Here is a 17807-nt window from a genome sequence, read left to right as displayed (position 1 = left end):
TTTGGAATCCATTCAGCTGATCTCCGGGTCTGGCGCTAGCACTTTTAGCATAGCTTAGCATAATCCATTGAATCTGATTAGACCATTAGCATCACGCTAAAAAATAATCAAAGAGTTTCGATATATTTCCTATTTAAAACTTGACTCTTCTGTAGTTACATTGTGTACTAAGACCGACAGAAAATAAAAAGTTGCCATTTTCCAGGCAGATCTAGCAGGAACTATACTCTCATTCTGGAGTAATAATCAAGAACTTTGCTGATGTAACATGGCTGCAGCAGGCGTAGTGATATTACGCACTGCCCGAAAATAGTCCCCTGCTATTGAAAGTAACCAAGGGGACTATTTTCGGGCAGTGTGTAATATCACTACGCCTGCTGCAGCCATGTTACATCAGCAAAGTCACTGATTATTACGCCAATTTACGAGAGTATAGTTCCTAGCCATATCTGCCTAGAAAATCGCAACTTTTAATTTTCAGTTGGTCTTAGTACATGTTGTAACTACAGAAGAGGCAAGTTTTAAATAGGAAAAATATCAAAACTCTTTGGGGTTTTTTTAAGCGCAATGCTAATGGTCTAATCAGATTCAATGGATTGTGCTAAGCTATGCTAAAAGTGCTAGCTCCAGACCTGAAGATCGGCTGAATGGTTTCCAAAACAGTAAGAATCAAATGTTTAACTCTAGGGGAGCTGGAAAATGTGCATATTTTCAAAAAAAGTGGAATGTCCCTTTAAAAAGTTACCCATACTCTCGTTGATATATTGCATGTCTCATGCAGGAAACAAACCTATTTGTCAAAAATTATGTTTAATGATTGTCAATTACATCAAACTTGGCATGACGCTTCTTCAGGCTTCAGGTTTTTCAAAAACCTATTTTACATTTACTTCAATAGTATTGAATATTCTTGCTAAACATCTCCTGTGTATGTTCCACTAAAGAAAAACAGTATGAGTGCGAGTAAAAGATGACCAAATTTTCATGTTTGGGTGAATCGTTCCTCACGGAGTATTCAGTACAATTCACATCCAACAGATCTCAACATCTCATATTCCTTTAAAATTACATTTGCCACCATGAGGCCTTATGAATGTTGCATGAGGCTGTCATGTTCTCCTTGTGCACACTGTTTGAATGCCTTATAGATTCTTCATAAGGTCATGCTTTATGCAACATCTGACTAAATCTGATTCCTGTACCGGGATGCTGTACCACTGGTAAAGCAAACACCTGGGATTTGAAGAACCCCAGGATGTCTCACAAACTGTCTTGCCTTTGGGAAAACTCACTACAACATGTTTATTATTCAAATAAGCCCAGTGCAGGATTTCTATGAGGAACCATTGCATAAAAAAATCACTTCTTTGAGTCTCACACTTAATTTTTTTTTAGAAATCAAAGTAAAAAACCTTTTGATTAGATGCTCATTTGTATATAATTCGAAAACACTTCATTATAAATTAGACTTCTGCTTCAAATCCCATCAATTTGACCTATCCTAGCAACCCAGACAATAGACTGACTTTGGCACGGATGCGGCTCGGAGTTGTCTGTGAAGCAATAGCCATCATTTCACCGCCTATGTTAATATAGTATAGATATAGTCTGGCTATGAATCCCGCTTCTAGCCAAAATAAGTCTTGAATTTGTTAACAAATGTAATTTTTGCCTAAATATCTTACAAGGTGTTTGGTTTCATTTATTTATTTTGGGCTATGGTTAGACATGTATTCAATTTTCACTGACAGGCCAAATTTGGCCTTGTTTTAGCTTCGGCTAAATTGCCTGGGCTGTGTTTGGAAGGGAGGTCTTTTAAACGCAAAATTGCTTGCTCTGAGTCATTCAAATGAAAATCGAACGCTGGTTCGATCCATCTAAATAAATGCTGTATGGGTAGGCAACAAACAAGTTTTTAAACGCAGCCTGGATGCTGTAAGCCCTCAAAAACAATTGACAGGTATAAGGGGGCAAGGTTAGCTCAGTGCCAAGTGACTGACCAAACACCAATTTCAACATAGCGTTCTCTACAAAATCTGTCGGCTTTAGTGAGGTGAGTTAGCACCGGGTTATTAAAGCCCTTTTAAATGTCGTCTCTCTCTGCCTGTGCCCAAAATACCTCACTTCTTGAAGACATTGAGAAGTGAAATAAGGGGGTACCTCATCCCCAACCCTGGCATTTAATGCTCTACATATTTCTCCGGTAACCGAACACACACACACACACACATAGACAGAAAGGATCTTGCTGACTGGGCCCGAATGCCAAAGGCAGCTGATGAGAGTAACGTACCGGCACATAGTGAGTGATGATGCCGCAACGACGCTTGACTGTAAACCTAGTGCTGCCACTGCTGTACTGACATTCTCACAAAAAGATATAAGAGAGATAAATAAAGATTTTTGAGCCATGTGCTAGATAGGATGAATGGCGCTTTGATGGCTGATGACAATGAATGAATACAAAGAAAATTGATTTTGTAAAGAAATAGTTATTGATTGTGTAAAAATCGAAACAATAATATAATGTCAATGGTGGTTGCCAGGGTGTTGCTATGTAGTTGCTATGGTGTACTGAGTGGTTATGAATGTTGATGCTTTGTGGTTAAAAACAAAGTCCCTTTTGGTAGGTTGCGCCACTAGTTCTGCCTCAACCTACCTTTGTAATAAGTTTCTTGATTTCTTTAGCTCTAAGATTGATCATGCTCGAAAATGTATTATTTCTCTACCTTTGTCTGTTTCTTCTTCTTCTGCTTCAGAATTTACTGGTACTCATTTCTCAAACTTCTCCTTAATGGATCTGAATTCTCTATCAAATGAGGTTTCAAAAATGAAAGCTGCCACTTCCATTGTTGATCCTGTACCAACCAAGTTGTTTCAGACGTGTTTTAGCATGTTATGTCCAGCTGTATTAAACATCATCAATGATTCTTTGTGTACTGGTGTAGTGCCAACAGCATTTAAAATTGCTGCTGTGACTCCCGTACCCAAAAAAAAATAATAATAACATCACTTTTGATAATCTCAATAATTTCCGTCCTATATCCAATCTTCCATTTCTCGCCAAAATTTTGGAGCGAATTGTTGCAAATCAATTGAATTCACATCTTACCACAAATAACCTTTTTGAGCCCCTTCAATCAGGATTCCGTAAACTCCACAGCACTGAAACAGCTTTAGTCAAAGTCACTAATGACTTACTAATAGCTTCGGACTCTGGCTGTCTTTCCTTGTTGATTCTTCTTGATCTCAGTGCCGCATTCGACACTGTTGATCATTCAATTTTACTTACTCGGCTGGAATCTGTCTTTGGTGTCTCTGGGATTGCACTAAATTGGTTTGAGTCTTATCTCTCAGATCGGAAACAGTTCATTACTATGGGTGGTTGTAGGTCTGATATTGGTGTTGTAAAATCTGGTGTTCCTCAAGGATCAATTTTGGGACCTCTACTTTTTAGTATTTACATTTACCCTTTGGGCCAACTATTAAGATCACTTGGTCTCAATTTCCACTTTTATGCAGATGACACTCAGGTTTATGTACATTCAAAGCTTGATGTTAATGTGGCTGTGTCTTTTCTCTCTCAATGTATTTCTGAGATAAAAAAAATGGATGACTGGTAATTTTTTGTACCTGAACAGTGAAAAGACGGAGGTAATGCTTATTGGCTCACCCTACCAGTTACGTAAGGCTGGGTCTCTAACATTAGATGTGGATGGCTCTTCACTGGACTTTAAAACTAAACTGAAAAATTTAGGGGTGATCTTTGATGCTCATTTACAGAATACTGTTAAGACATCTTTTTTTTATGTTAAAAGTATTGCTAAATTGCGCCCAATGCTGTCACTCCCGGTTGCTGAAAAACTGATTAATATCTTTGTGTTTTCACGCATTGATTATTGCAATGCTTTATTGGTGGGGGTCCCAAACGCTACCCTAAATAAACTACAGCTGGTCCAAAATTCAGCCGCCAGAATACTGACTGGAGCCAAGATGAGGGATCACATCACTCCAGTCTTGAAGTCTTTACATTGGCTCCCTGTCAGATTTCGGGTAGACTTCAAAGTCCTTATGCTTACATATAAGGCTTTAAATAATTTGGCTCCACACTATCTCACTGAGCTTTTAGTATCCTACACCCCTGTGCGTGCTTTGCGCTCCTCTGAATCTGGCCTTTTACAAGTTCCTAATACCCGTTTAAAATCTATGGGTGATAGGGCATTTTCAGCTGTCGCTCCTAGGCTTTGGAATTCCTTGCCTGATTAGGCAAGCAGAATCCCTTAGTGTTTTTAAATCCTCCCTTAAAGCTTATTTCTTTAGGGTAGCTTTTACTTAAAATTGATCTCTCTTTTAACTGACCTACGTTCTTATTTTGTGTAGTTTTATATTTGACTTGTTTTATGTATTGCTTGTATAATTGCTTGTTTCTTTTCCCTTGTGCAGCGCTTTGAGATGCTACTTTAAAGGCGCTATAGAAAATAAAGTTTATTATTATTATTATTATTACTAGGCGGCCATGTTTGCAACGCCTCCGGGCAGTTATTTCAGTCATGCAAGACTAAACTCCTATGTACTTGAATTGGGAAAGAAAGATATCTTTTGAATAATTTGCTTAAATCACAATTACACAACATATTACTGAGCAACAATTAAATTTGACATCAACTGAATCAAAACTTTTTGTTTCTTAAAGGGAGATTCCACTTTTTTGGAAAATATACTCATTTTCCAGCTCCCCTAGAGTTAAACATTTGATTCTTACCGTTTTGGAATCCATTTAGCCGATCTCTGGGTCTGGCGCTAGCACTTTTAGCATAGCTTAGCACAATCCATTGAATCTGATTGGACCATTGGCATCGCGCTAAAAAATAACCAAAGAGTTTAAATATTTTTCCTTTTTAAAACTTGACTCTTCTGTAGTTACATCGTGTACTAAGACAGACAGAAAATTAAAAGCTGCGGTTTTCTAGGCAGATATGGTTAGGAACTATACTCTCATTCTGGCGTAATAATCAAGGATTTTTTCTGATGTACCATGGCTGCATTAGGCGTAGTGATATTACATACTGCCCGAAAATAGTTCCCTTAGTTACTTTCAATAGCAGGGAACTATTTTCGGGCAGTGCGTATTATCACTACGTAATCATAACTACAGAAGAGTCAAGTTTTAAATAGTAAAAATATCGAAGGTCTTTGGGTATTTTTTTAGCGCGATGTTAATGGTCTAATCAAATTCAATGAATTGTGCCAAGCTATGCTAAAAGTGCTAGCGCCAGACCTGAAGATCAGCTGAATGGATTCCAAAATGGTAAAAATCAAATGTTTAACTCTAGGGGAGTTGGAAAATGAACATATTTTCAAAAAAAGTGGAATGTCTCTTTACGCTCAAATTGCTCTAAAAATGCTTTTATCACAGTCATTTTAGTGACTGCACATGCGTACAATGGCAAGCGGATCACACACCTCGCTATAGAGCCCCACCCTTTATCAATTGATGATTGGTTCTTTTAACTTGAAAGCGGAATTCTGTTGCCAGATCAGCCATTTTGAGTGTTGCATTGTCCCCTATTCATAGCAATTGGAGTGCTCTTGCTATATCCAGTATCTTTGTTAAAAGGAATAATTGTATTGTTTTCCTCATTTTTGTAAGTCAGTTTGGATAAAAAAAATCCTAAATGTAAATGTAGGCCAGTGGTTGCAAGGTGGTTGCCAGATACAGAAGTTTTGGATTCTGACATTTTAAAAACTCATTAAAAGTTTCAAATGCTAGTTTACTGAGGTGGTTTCATTAATCAAAAAATGACAGAAACGCACAGAAACATTTTCTTTTTGTGTAATGTTGAACGTAAAGAAAGGTGCGTCCGTTTCTCGTCATGTATTGCAAACTATGACAAGCGTTGCCTCATCGGAGCGCAAGCAGGTTTTGTCAAGGTCCGGGACACAGCAGTCTAAAAATATTTTGTATCCTTGTTTATCTATTTACCAGCGCGTACCGCTCGTATACATTTGTCAGACATGAGGGCTCACATTCGAAGCACCCACACAGTAACACATTGCGGTTACTATGACAGAAAAAATATACATAGGCCTTTATGTAATTTAAAATAAATCAATAAATTGTTGTTAAATTGTATCCGTTTAATGTTTTTAGTTGATAAGATATGTTATTTAATTACTGAAATTAAATTTTACTATTAAAACCAGAATCTAGAAAAATTAAAATGGAAAACACGGAATTTGGGAAATAATAAAGAAAAAAAAAATGCATTTCATAGGGCCCTACATCTGTAACAAACAATATGGGATTATGCATCAAAGTTGTTAATAATCATTATCATCATCATCATCATAATAGTGACAGGTTATTTCATCTTAAAAGTATTTGATGTAAAATGTTAAGAGTATTGATCAGATCTGACTTGAGCACAATTTGTGACTTTCTTAAGATGTCTTCTCGATCTCAAACACAAAATTAGACATTACTGGAGCCTTTATTAGGAGTAAAAAAGTCTCAATCCGCTTCTTTGCACTGCCGTCTAATAGAACCCCCTGAGATAATAGAGATCTCAAATGTGATTGATGTACTTCCTAAGTGAAACAGACATATTTTACAGACCAGATGTCATGGACAGTTTTCAGCCTAGCCTTTATTTTTACTTGCATTATGTTTAAATATTACATAACAACTGCAGCCCTGCATGAAACACATAATATTGTGCTACAGGAGCTGATTTGAAGCGATTCTAAAGCTCTCTTTATGTATGCTTGTGGATGCATTATCTGTGTTGTTTGTGTGGCTAATAAAATTGAAGTGTTTGGAGTCACAGCGTTTGGCAGCGGGCCAAAATCCTGCTGTCATTTGTGTTGGTGAGTCTCTCTCTCTCATGAATCAGTTGTTAGTGCATAGGTTGCAGAAAGCTGCACAGCAGAGAGAGAGAGAGAGAGAGAGAGAGAGAGAGAGAGGCTAGATGAGAAATGCAGCACGATGAAATGCATCACATACGCTGGTTGATTGAGACTTTCTCTCTTCCTATCTTTCTCTCTGTCCATCTCTTCATCACATGACATCACCTTCTTCTCCGTTTTGCCGATATCAGCTCTCCACCTCCCATCTTCATTCAATCAAACCATTCAATTTTTTCATTCCACCTTGAAACCCAATATAAAAGGCACAGGAGCAGAAAATATAATAGGGCATAAATTGATATCACTATTCCTTTGCTGCGCTTCGGTAACCCCTTTGGGCTTTTATAGGAGGCGTGCACATCAAAACGTTTACACCGGCGGCTGGCGTATGTTTTTAATTGTTTCCAATAGAAGTGCCGCGCTTTTCAAAAACAGCAGTTTTTTCCCATGGTGAGCGCACGCGCTCTGTGGCTTTTATGTGCTGAGCGCCCAGTATTGAAAAATGTTAAACTTTGAGTGAAACGCTCAACTCGTCAATGTCACTTCTCACTTGACCGTCCAATCACAGTGGAGGAGGGGCAGGACAAATATCCCAACAACCAACCGGCGCAGAAAGCAAAGCAGAAGTATCATAGCAACCAAAGCAATTCGCTAAAATTTAGCTAGCAAGCGCCCACAGTCGTCGTCATTAAAGAGTAACTAAACCCTTAACCAACTTTTTTTAGTTAATGATCTGTAAGAATGATGGTTTATTAGTGCTGTTCATTGATTTTAGTAATTTTTTTGACATTTGGATATAAAGTGTTTCAATACTACAATATATGGTGTAAAAACGTCGGAGTGCTGCCCTCTTCAGGTTGAACGGTGGCTACTGCAGTTGAATTTTCCTATTGGATGTTGGGTCCAAAAAGTAACTCGTGACGTAAGCAGGTTCAAGCTTACCACGCCCCTTGTTACGATCTCACCACATGCTTGGTACGAGCTTAGTTCGTCCCCTCCATCTCTGTTGGGATCTGCCCACTTTTCTTGCATTTTTCAAATATTGCCAGTGGGTGGAGTCAGGCTCCGACCAGGGGTTTAGTTACGCTTTAAACATTTTTTTGGTCATAATTAGATTATAATGGTGCATTCCCACCAGCCGCGATAGAGGTGGCAAAAACGCGCTATTCGCGCGTAGTTGGACGCTTGAACAATAGAGTTCACCCGTTTCATTTGCGCGTGAAAGCGTCATGGGAGGGGCTTTTGAGACTCCGCCACTCTGCTCCCTTCCTGTAATCACGTCACTACTACAGCAAGGTCCTGATTGGTTTACACGGCGCGGAAATGCGCCAAAGTTCAGATTTAGCATTTCTCCATTTGTGCCGTGCCTACCGCGTGTATTGTGCCGCAGGATGCCTAATCGCGTCTTTGCATTGACTTAACATGTAAATCACTCCTGCTTGCAGCATCTACCGCGTCTGGTGTAAAAGCAGCATAAGACTTAAGCCTGGACTTTCCATATAGGGTCACATTATTGAAACCCCCAATGCCCAATGATGACATTTATTGTCCATAAAAGTGGCTAGGGTGGTCAAAAATTGACATTTTGTCTTCACTGTATGAACCCAGGTTCTTAACAATTAAAGAGAGCCTATTTCATTAGTCCCTTTCACACATACAGTCTTTACTGGTAATTTACTGGTAAATTGCCGTTAACATGTCATGTGTGAACAGAACCTTTCCGGTATATCAGTGCTCCCAAATTACCAGTAAGACAGGTTGTAAGATTACCAGTAATTTACCGGTAAGCCCTGTGTGTGAACGAAAATTATAGGATTACCGGCATTTAGAACGGACGACGTCAGACCGTGCTGACAGCTTCGGGCCAATCATAGCGTTTTAATACAGATGACGCGTTTACACCCGCAGTGTTTACTGGCGTTTCCACACACATGCTGCTTGAAAGTTGAGCACATCTGAAGTTTACGTCCACATTTCTTCACCAAAGTTGTTTAAAACAGCTTACCGCCGACTTGCCGACGTCCTTAGCACGCCCTCTGTGAAGCCTAAAGTGCAAACACTGTTGTTAAAAACGCATTTTCGGTTTGACGTTGTCTCATTCAATGTTGTTTGGTCATGAGCAACTTCGCGACTGTTTACCACAGACGTGAAAACAACAAAATACGGACCGTGGTTATGAACGACGTGGATTGTTTACAAAGACAACACCGAGCTCGCCGCGTGCTACAGGTACTTCCGCTTTCTCAACGAATTTACCGGTATTTTGATACTGATGTGTGAATGATGTCTTACTGGTAAAATAACGGAACGCCACTGCGTGTGTGAACAGCACATTTTTGTATTTACTGGTAAATTCATTCTGGTAAATTTATGGTAATTTACCAGAATTACTGTGTGAAAGAGGCTATTGCTATTTGGGATAATACAATGTGTTCGCGTGATTTATGGTTAAAAAACCACATTGTTTTCTACATATCATACATTTTTGTAGCTCCAGATTTAACTCTCTTCCTGAAATGTACAAATTTGAAAAGCTCTACGTCTCTGATTGGCCAGCTAATCTGTACATTGTGATTGGCCTGAATACCTCTGACGTCAGCCGGAAATGTGACACTCCTTACCATGTTTGATAGATTCGCTCACAATGCAATGCTAACAGGAGTTAACGTACCGTTAACTTAACTTGCTGTGAGTCCGAAGTGGGAGGAATCATGATAATGTCGGCCTTGTCTACATCATCAATCCCAGGAAGTAAACTGTTGCCTACAGTCCGTGTGTTTGTTGTAGTCCAATAAAAGAGATTTACGTTGGAGACGATAACTCGCTTCATTGTTTACTTTGGGGTATGTACATTTTGCATATCGTTAACATGTACTAGTACACACTTACACACCAAAGGAAATGTAAAATCATGAATCAGATGATAGTTGCTTTTTTTTAAAAATTTTATTCAAGTATTCATTTAAAATATGTTTGCTATTTGAAAATAACCTAAGACATGATTACAAAGGGACACGTACACAATATATTTTTCATGCAGTAGGCTATTTGTCTAGCTTTCTTAGCTGTTCTGCTGCCTAAAAATACTGCTTGGAATTATCTTGTTTGCTGCAAAAGCCACATGGAGGTAATTGAGTATGAACGCTAAAGCTAATTTATCGAGCACCATTTAATCCAGAAGGATTTGGTTAAATGCTGTAAATTTGTTGCACAGTCGCTAACGCACTTCCGCTAGGACCGATTTTACCTAGCATCTCAATCAGTCACATGCTAATCTGTTAGCATGTTAATCTCGCCTTGATCCATTCAAGATGAAAATAAAAGAGCAGTGACACATATTTATATCAAAGCGTGCCACGAACAAGAGCGATACGCTCACAGCCCTCCCCGGAAAACACCGGCGTAAGCACTTAGCACGCTGCTCAGTGTGTGAAAAGTGCTGCAGCTGCAATTGCAGCGAGGACAAGACTGCAGTTGAATTAACCGATATGCATATTTAGAGATCTGTGAGAGAGAGATAGAGAGACTAGGTGAGAGAGGTAGACTGAAAGAGCAGTAGTGATGTCCCAGCACATGAGATGGGAGGAGAAGGGGGTCTGCCCTTGAATAAGGTGTGAAGGGGGGTATATACCACCCATATGTCACAGAGACAAGGAGTGGAGGTGAAGGAGGGGTTTACTGTATGTCGAAGTACAGTGTGAAATGAGTTTTGAGAGCTTCATGCTTTGGTGTTGAGGTCCCAAGAGCATGATGGGAAGAGAGAAAGCATTAGAGGAGAACATTTTGTGCCGTGCTGAACTAGAACAATGCTGTGTGTGTGCGTATGCATTAGAGAGTGTCACACTTGATCTGTGAAAGGTGTTGCGTGTTTAGCATGTCACTGTGATAGCTCTGTTGTAATATTTCCAACCTATCAGCTGTGTGTGGGTGCGTGAAGAAATGAATTGATATCAGCGGCGGTGACCCCTAACATGCTCAGATGTGCATTTCAGAAAGAATGTGTGTGTGTGTGTGTGTGTGTGTGTGTGTGTGTGTGTGTGTGTGTGTGTGTGTGTGTGTGTGTGTGTGTGCAGAAATAGTCTAGTGTGGACATACTTCAATACAGCATACACCTACTGTTAAATGCTATGTACATGTTTCTAAGTCATATTACACATGTGATTTAACTCTTTCCCAGCCAGCGCCAGCATTTTTCATGATTTTCACATTTTAATCCCTTCCAGAAAATTTTCTTTTTAACATAAACATACATTATATCAAATGAAAGAACAGATTCTATGCTTAATTTTTTTTCATCCTACCTTCAGTAGTTCTCTTTTTATCATCTCTCAAATATGGGTAGGTTTCTTCAAAAACAGAATTTTGAGCAAAACTCTGAGATAATTCCATTTTTGTGAAGGATTTTTGATAAAGATCAGATGCAGAGCGATCCTCAAAACTTACACGTTCAGTACATAGAGCTGTTTGCCCTAGGATGATACTTCTGGGTTTTATAAGTAGTGGTATTGCGGAAAGCCGGAAATACTCGTCATTGGCAGTGAAACGTTTTCTTTTAATTGACGAGTTAACTCGTTAATGGCGGGGAAAGAGTTAAATATATTAAGCAATATATTAGGAAAATATATTAAGCTATAATGTACATATACCAAATGTCCTGATTCTGTGGGCTCAAGTACCCACAGAAATTGCCGGGCACCCACGGAAAATGGTAGATATGCTCAATTAATTTAAATTGCTTTTGAAATTCGAGAGTTTGGTGGATCTTGCGAGTTGTAATATCTACAATGCTTTGATGAATAAGCTGAATAAGGGCCGCTTTACATTTCACGTCCAGAACCACGCAGAAAATTGGCCACTTTCTTCCTTCTTTCTAGAGTGCTATGGCGCTCCTGTAGCTTCTGCTATTGCTAAGCAACCTACTAAGCGTTGCGTGCTGAGCACCCATCGGCGATAAAGAAATAGCTACGTATGATACTGTATATGCATGTATGCAAAGTATGCATATTCCTATTTATAAATATTAAAATCGTGGCATTAGCATTTTGATTGTATTATATTTAATTGTAATATTAATGACATGTTTTTTGTTCTGCATACAACAAAACACAACATTCAAGGGTTTTTTCCCTCCTAGGAGTTTTCCCCCTGGACTAGCCAGGAGGGTTTTTCTCCTAGGGGTTTTTTTCATCCCTTGGAGAGTCCGCCACCTTTGGCTTAACTTACTACTTTACTGTATACGTTTGCTCGTTTTTCTATGCTTTTCATACATCTATTAATGTAAAGCTGCTTTGAAACAATTAACTATTGTGAAAAACGTTATATAAATAAAATTGAATTGAATTAAATTGAACAACATAAATTCACAAAAGACGCTCACTTTAATAAACAGACAGTGCGCGCTTTAGTAAAAATAGATCTGATTAATACAGTCTGAGACAAATAGTAGTGGACAGAGTTTAACTCGCTAAGGGTGAAAACTACGGTGTTGCAGGACTGTAAGTGGGTAGGGCTTTATCAGTGTGACCTCACACTGATAAGAGAATCAAAACGGCATGTCTAATGAGACTGCTTTGGTTTAATGGGTGTTAAAAAACAAGGAGCTGGTGGATATTTTTCATTGTAGGGTGGTTGTGTTCACACACACTGCCAACACACATTATGTCCAAACATCTTGTAAAAGTGGATTTTGGATAATATATGCCCTTTAAAAAAAAACTATCTTATGTATTAAATGTATTTCTGTAAAAATTGGTTTAGGGTACGGTGTAAGAATGTAAATATTTCACATTTTATAGCTGTAAAAATGCTAGGATGCTATGTTTTTTTGTGATGTTGAAAGTTGCATATTTATACCCACGTATTAACTGTGCATTATGTGTAATAATGTCCTTATGTTTCTGGTAGTTAAATGTGCATTCGTGCGTGTGTGCATTCAATAGTTTGCAGGGGTCACAGGGGTCTGAGAGCGTATATGCGGTGAGGTCAGAGCTTGAAAGTCATGAGGTCCATGTGTTTCCCCTCAAGCCTTCTCAAAACTTGACAGATGGCACAGCACTTTATAAATGCTGTCTGCAGATACAACATTATAGGACTGAATACTGCACTTGAATTTCCAGTAACAAACCACACAGTTGTAAAATGTTATTGCATTTCATAAAGTGATAACAGTGGCGGTCTTCAAAGGGGAGTGAATTACAAATATGTGTTTGGTGCATCATGTGAACATATGTGCATCATGCGTCATGTCAAAATACCTGCCTGCTGCACATGCATCGATTTAGTTTATGACAAAAGAGTCGCTTACGTTCACAAATACTCGCAAGACACTCACTTAACACTAAACTTTGGTTACACATGAGATTAAGTGAGCATCTGGCAACCGCGAGCATCTCTTTTATCATAAACCCTTTCGAAGTGTCTGCATAAGGCACGTATTTTGACATGACGCGTGATGCACATAGGGTCATATGACATGCCAAACATATATTTTGACATGATGAGCCACACACATGATGGGCTAAATATATGTTTTGACGAACTTTGCATCATGAGTCCTCGAAAAAGAAGTCATGGCCGGTAATAAATACATTTTTATTATTTGTCATTAAAGGTGCAGTGTGTAGATTTTAGCGGCATCTAGCAGTAAGATTGTGAATTGCAACCAATGGCTCAGTCCACCGTTCACCGAAATGCATAGAGAAGCAATGGTAGCCGTAAAAGGAAAACGTTTAAAATGTTGTTGTCTAAGACAAAATACAGTATCTGTAGAGCAGTTTGTCTGTTTAGGGCTACTGTAGAAACATGCCGGCACAAAATGGCGACTTCGATGTAAGGGCACCCGCGGTGTATGGAGATAAAACGGCTCATACTAAGATAATAAAAACAATACAGTTCATTATGTAAGGTCTTTACACACCACTGATAATATAGTTATGTAGATTATATTGCATTTCTGTAAAGGGATCCTCCTAAAAGTTACACACTGCACCTTTAATGTATTATTGTTGTTTAATAATGTTCCTGTGCTTTCTCTATAATCTAGACAGGTGATGTACAGTATACTGTAAGCAGAAAGCTAAAAGGGTCTTACTGACATCACTGTCAGTCTGTATTGATGCCAGCATCAATCTATATTGTGCCCTTTATAACAGCTATTGAGATTATGTAACGTGAAACGCTGTTGTAGTAGAGGCCAAACATGAAGGTTTTGTCTAAATAGTTGATGTCCACACCAGCAGTTTTCAAGGAAACATCTACTAAGAGATTTTTTCTGCGCATATATGGGGTTTTGAATGTCATATACTGTAACCCAAAGCAGGTTTAGTATAAAATGTTGTGTTTATGTAGTACCATACGTATATAGTTTGTATTAGCTTTAGTTTTATTTAGATGTCATGCTTCTCATATATAATATGAGACTTGTAAAAGTGTTTATTTATGCAAATTAGTTTGCTCTGACAGTTTCAATTACCAAAACATGTTGTTAGCAATAACTAATAAGCTTAATAATAAAAGAGCTCTACTGAAAACCAAATGGGAATACAACTGTGAGGTGTGAACAACAAAATGATTAACATTGTTATTGTTATTAATAAAAATGAACATTATTATTCATTCTCATCTCATTAAACTAAAGCATTCTTTACAACAGAGTGATTTTCGAACGAGTTGCGAATCATTATAATGAAGCGACTCAAATGAGTGATTCGTTCTCGACATCACTACTCGTTTCAGCATTTTTCATCAAGCCCGCGGGTCAACAACACTCCAAGGAGAAATGTAATTAGGTTTTATTGACGCTGAATTCAGTCCTTATTGGACCTTATTGATGACAATGTTTATCTATTGCTGCTCATCTATTTTTGTGCTCTTGAGTCATCTGGAAGCTGCTGCTGGTATTGTGGCAGACGCTTATGTCCAAAGCAATTTACAGTGCAATCATGCTATACATTTTATTAGTAGTGATTGTTCCTTAGGATTCAACCCATGACCTTTGTAAAATGCACTGAGCTACAGGAATCACAGTTAGATAGCAATCATTTTGGTACATAACATCTGTCAAGAATAGATGTGACCCTGGACCACAAAACCAGTTTTAAGTAGCACAGGTATATTTGTAGCAATAGCCAACAATACATTGCACTGAAAAAAATGATTAATTGAATTTAATCAATTTTTTAAGGTAAGTGGTTGCAATCAATTTATTTAAGCTAAGTTATTTAAACAAAAGTTTTATATTTTATTTTACTTAATCTTTTTTGTTTAAATGTAGCTTAAATAAAATTATTGCAACCATTTACCTTAAAAAATTTATTAAACTCAATTAATCATTTTTTTTCAGTGTGTATGGGTCAAAAGATCAATGATTTTTTCTTTTTATGACAAAGATCATTAGTAAAGTTGTTCCATGAAGATATGTTGTAAATTTCCTACCGTAAATATATCAAAACTTTGTTTTTGTGAATGGATGCAGTTGGTAAGGACTTAATTTGGAGAACTATAAAGGCAATAGGGCTGTCACGATTATGAAATTTGGCTGACGGTTAATTGACTAATAAATTGTGACGGTTATGACAATTAATTGCTTGTTTTAGCTATTATGGCGATTAATTGTCTGTTTTTTGCTTTGACATATAATTCTCATACATTTTTTTTTCATGAAATAATTTCCACACATTATTGTGATTATTTAAATATTTTGCAAGGTGTACCTGGCAGTAAATATTAAAACACATAACACATATTTAAAAGTAATTATTTAATGAATATATCTTTCAAAAACTGAAAAATAGAAATAAATAAATTAAAGTGTCTGAACAATAACCTTAAGAATAGAATACTTCACTTCCCTAAGATGGAATTGCTGTTTTGGAAATGTATGTTTTACCTGGCAGTCAATACTGGTTATTGAATGGCTTTGCAATGTATGAAGCTGTCAGTTAAGGAGCGCCATTTACAGTAATACTGTCTCATTAATACAGGCGCTGCAGCTCCCCCTTGTGTTTTTAGAGAGATGTGCATTCATTCAGGTGATCTGAAATCATCACGATGAGGTCAAACAGTCGCGATGAGATGATTATTTAATCATTGTGACAGCCTTTAAAGGCAATTTTTTCAACATTTTTATTTTTTTGCACCCTCACATTCCATATTTTCAAATAGTTGTAATCTTGGCCAAAATTGTTGTATAACAAACCATACATCAATGAAAGCTTATTCATTCAGTTTTTCGGATGATGTATACATTTTCAATAAAAAATTACCCTTATGACTGGTTTTGTGGTCCAGGGTCACATTTGATTCTTACATGGCAAATATATCAGCCATGTTCTGTAATGAAAATGAATCAGTTGAATCAATCAATTCAAGGTTAAAAGCCAAAATTAGTTTTTATATTTTTTAGCAGATGCTTCATAGTATTAAACTTACCCTTTATTTTCAACTTAAACAACATGTTTTACCATCTAACAATCAGTTTCTGCTAATAGGAAAGGGATCAAATTGATTCTTGATGATAAAATCTTAAGATGTAAGTCTTGTAAGCCTTGTCCTTGAGGTTTGCTAGTGTGGCTGTTTTCAGACAATTAAAGGTCATCTGCTTCCATTTATTTTTCTATAAAAGACACACTCAAAAAAAATTTTTGTTCATTCAACTTACTAATTACTAATTAGCATAAGCACACGTTAGCATGCTAATGACACATTGGATGAGCATGTGAAAAGAGACTGATATCCAAACAGGCATTAAAGGACAAGCTCGGTATTTTACACTTAAAGCCCTGTTTTCAGATAATTTATGATAAAATAGAACGGTTTTGACTGAAATTTCGACAAATGCGGCTGCCCCGAGAATTTTCGGGTGTTTGTTGTTTCACCTCCCAACTCTACAATGGGTGTATAGGTGCACAGGAACAATCCTTCCTAAAATGCATTAAACTTTCGTTTACAAAGACGTGAAACTTACCGAGTGGTCAGGGGTGTTCACTGATATACTCACACAAAAATCGCTGCAAAAGATGCTTTCCAACAGCTGTTTTAGCATTTGTTGTAAACTTGTGGACCTATTTTTCCAAACGCCTCACACCCGTATATTCTTCCGCTGACAGCTTGAATAATAGACACTCCAGCCCAGTTGGTGGCGATAATCCGCCTTTGCCAATCGCAAGAATACAAACAAAGTTCCCGGCGCGGAGTAATACCGTACCTCACAGCACATCTAATACAAGTCAATGGAGTTGGAGAAAACTACGATAAAACCTATTGGAATGCGTCTTTTGCAGCGATTTTTGTGTGAGCATGTTAGTGAACACCCCTGACCACTCGGTGAGTTTCACGTCTTTGTAAATGAAAGTTTAATGCGTTTTAGGAAAGATTGTTCCTGTGGTAACTAAACAATTCATAAAAATATAACACAAAGTCTTCTAAATCAATAAGATCAACGAACATTAAAGTCTTTCTCTTTATACCTAAAAACGCATAAAATAACGCTTCATTTTAAAAATGACTCTCCAAAGGCAGTTGCATGCAAAGCATGCTGGAAAATACAGATTCACGGCCCAGTAATAGCAATGAATTATTAATGAAATGTAATTTTTTTTATTTAAGTGGATTGAACATGATAAACTTAGGTTGAAACAAAAAAAATGTGTTGTATTAACTTGTTTCATTTAAGTAAATTAGACAAGGTGCAAAAATATTTTTTTCGAGTGCATTGTGTATATCATTACCTACGCTAAAACATTACAAATATGTCAATTTCAAAAATGAGTCTTACACTGTAAATTACACACTGTCAGAAACATGTTGCCAAGCTCTCACCGGGATGTTACGCTTTAAAATGGTGCTGATACTGTATGTACCATTTAGGTACTAATATGTACCTTTGAGGTACCAGTAGAAAT

At 37.5% G+C, this 17807-nt stretch overlaps 1 protein-coding gene across 10 annotated transcripts in view; it reads left to right on the top strand.

Moving 5' to 3' along the window:
• tjp1b (tight junction protein 1b) overlaps nucleotides 1-17807 on the top strand; it is a 142868-nt gene that overhangs the window by 36179 nt on the left and 88882 nt on the right. The window lies entirely within an intron of this gene.

This window comes from Misgurnus anguillicaudatus, chromosome 6 (genome assembly GCF_027580225.2).
Source record: "Misgurnus anguillicaudatus chromosome 6, ASM2758022v2, whole genome shotgun sequence".
NCBI classification, from domain to species: Eukaryota; Metazoa; Chordata; class Actinopteri; order Cypriniformes; family Cobitidae; genus Misgurnus; species Misgurnus anguillicaudatus.
The sequence above is the reverse complement of the archived record's forward strand: the minus strand, read 5'-3'. Positions and strand labels throughout refer to the sequence as shown.